Genomic DNA, 3,211 nt, shown 5'->3' on the forward strand with positions numbered 1-3,211 from the left:
CCTTTTCTTTTTTGAAATATTGTGAATTGTTTGAGTACGGTGAAATTTTGGAGCTAGCTACATCAGAAACATAATTGGTACCAAGGTAATTTGTTATTACAATCTCTAGTTGCAACTAAAAAGATATTTATTTACAGTGGTTTGGTGAAACTATTTTATTTTTTACACATTGCAAATTTTTATGTTCTGTATTTGTTTCTTTTGAAGTGATTTTTTGGGCATTTATCCATTTTTCTTATTGAAGTGATTTTTGTGCATTTGTGCATTTTTCTTATTGAAGTGTGTTTTTTTAATATTCTGTGATTAATGCTTTCTTTTTGCACAATTGGTATTTTCCAAATTTTTCTGTGTTTTCATTTCCATTCACAATTTGATCAACTTAATTGTTTTCATTAATCAATAGTTGCATGTTTAATTGCATTTAACTCTTGTGAATTAATTTGCATTTACTTTTCAAGTTTTAGTGTTTTTTACCACTTGTGAATTAATTTCCAAATATATTATTCAAGAAGCTATTTACACACTTGCTGAATAAGAAGGAAGGATACGAATTATTTTTGAAAAATTTAAGTAAAAACAGAATTTCCTCATGAAAGTTGTGCCAAGTAGCGGATGATCTATGGGCACGGTGCAACAGTGTGAAAATACTATTTAATTTAAAAGTGAAAGAGCAACTGCTGTAAAAGTTCGTACCTTGACCTGTTTAGATAGAAATACATTGGTAATTGAGATGTTTTCCTTCAGCTTTGTTGAAGTGAGATAGAACCAGGGAAATACGTACTTAAACTTTTAAAGTTGTTGATGGAGTAATGCCCTTTAATTAATTTAATTCTATATACAATTACCCCACACCTGTTTAATGAACTTAGTCTGATTTAATAAGTTTATTAAGGATCACTGTTGCATTTAGAGTATTCCGTCGTATTTCCTCTGTAATGAAGGTTCAAGTGTCTGGCTGTTGTAAGGTAACTATTTTCAGATTAGTAAGTATAGTAACAAGATACTTGGCACTTCGTCACAATATATATATATATATATATATATATATATATATATATATATATATATATATATATATATATATATATATATATATATATATATATATATATATATATATATATATATATATATATATATATATATATATATATATATATATATATAGAGTTATGCATGCATGATATGCTCGACTTAATTGTATAAACACATCTTAAATATCATTTTATCTTTTTTGTTAGAGTGCATGTTCCGAATCGTTAGATTAAAATCCTTGTAAAAAAAAAAGAAGAAGAAGAATGAAAAAAAGAGAGACAACTAACGGATTCGAAGCACAAGATATCTTTAAGGACAAATAGGAGAACAAAAAAGATCAAAACAATATAATTGTAAGTATCACTTACCAGACAAGTTTCTAGATGCATTCCACTTGCCTTACAAAACGTAAAAATACGACAAAATGGTCAATTTACGAACATCCAAAATACATGTAAATAATTGAATATCTACACAATACATTATATATACATTTAGAGGGCATTGTGGTTGTTACAGTTACATATGGATCCGGTAAAAAGTGAATCTACAAAACACACACACACACACACACACACACACACACATATATATACTACTATATATATATATTATATATATATATATATACATATATATATATATATATATATATATATATATATATATATATGTATATATATACGTATCTATGTATCTATGTATGTTTGTACGTTACTGTAGTGTAAAATCAATCATATCTGATATAAGCATACGATGTACTAAGAGAGAGAAAGGGAGAGGTTATCTTTAGAAAGCGAATAGAGTGAGCAGGTAACACAGCAAAAGTTCCCCCTTTCTCCCACCATGACCCGTACCCCCTAACACCATATCCCCGTCCCCTCATCTCCCCCCAGGGACCAGGGACGCGTATGGAGACGTCGGTTTGGTCATGGCCGCTGACTATTCCGATCTTTGGAAAGGACATTGACCTCTTGAAAAGGGCGATGACTTGATGGCATAGGGAGGCATACAAAAAGCTAATGAAGGGGGAAGAACGAAGATGGAGGAGAGGAGGAGGAATAATGGAGAGTTGAGATCCATATTTGGTAAAAGAGAGATTATCAGACGATAATGTACAAGGCCGAGCGTGGAGCCGGGTTGTTTCTCAAGGCAGGAGATATGGATACAATGAGGTAATGAAAAGGCATGGCAAGAAGAAATAGAGGAGTTCCATTTCTGAAATGGGAGAGATCGATAGGTGATAATGTACAAAGATGAACAAGGATATTCATAGTTGGGTTGTATTTAATACCCCAGCCCTTCAATCTGGAACAACAGTGGACAGGTGGATCCCAATACACAAGATCCCTTTAATTAATCCCATATTACTGCAGAGCGGTGGAATGTTCTTCCTGGCAGGTACTGGAGGACGAGATTTGGAGCAGTTACAAAGGAAAATCCTGACGATGACGTGAGCTACTATCATGATCAGTTACTGGTGCAGTATGGGGTCTGCAGTGGAAGGTAGCAACGAATATTCTTTGGAAGCTTGAACTTCAGGTCAATAGGCCCTGTGTGCTTCTTCCATGTGAATATGTTACATCTACTGAAATAATGATAATAGTAGTAATGTGAGTGTTTATTATTCTTTTTTATCTATTCTTAAATCTTTTACTTATTGATAAGTACTTTGTAATTAACAACCACATGTGATATTTAAATAATTTTGTATATGTTGTTTTCTTCTTTCAGTTTTCTATCTATGTCAAATGTATAAAATTTCTTTGAAGGTAAAACTCTTCGTTTTTCTGATGTGATTATTTACTCATTTTTATTAATAAAAAAAATAATGATAATTAAATCAAAAGCACGAAATCAGCTATCTAGAGGCGTTATGAATCACATTTTCGCTATTTCATTATAACAAAGGTGTTACTTTGAAAGGCTCAGAACAAGATATGAATTTAGCATAAGAGGAGAGAGAGAGAGAGAGAGAGAGAGAGAGAGAGAGAGAGAGAGAGAGAGAAGAGGAGAGAGAGAGAATTTTACAGAGTTTTTCAAATCTCTCATTCGTACAAAAGTGATATATATATATATATATATAGACATAATTTCAATACCAAATCAACCTGAAACAGGTACACGCGCACATACAGGTAATCTATAGAGCTAGTGAGTTACTAAAAGTCCTTGA

Source organism: Macrobrachium nipponense, chromosome 43 (genome assembly GCF_015104395.2).
Source record: "Macrobrachium nipponense isolate FS-2020 chromosome 43, ASM1510439v2, whole genome shotgun sequence".
Taxonomy (NCBI): Eukaryota; Metazoa; Arthropoda; class Malacostraca; order Decapoda; family Palaemonidae; genus Macrobrachium; species Macrobrachium nipponense.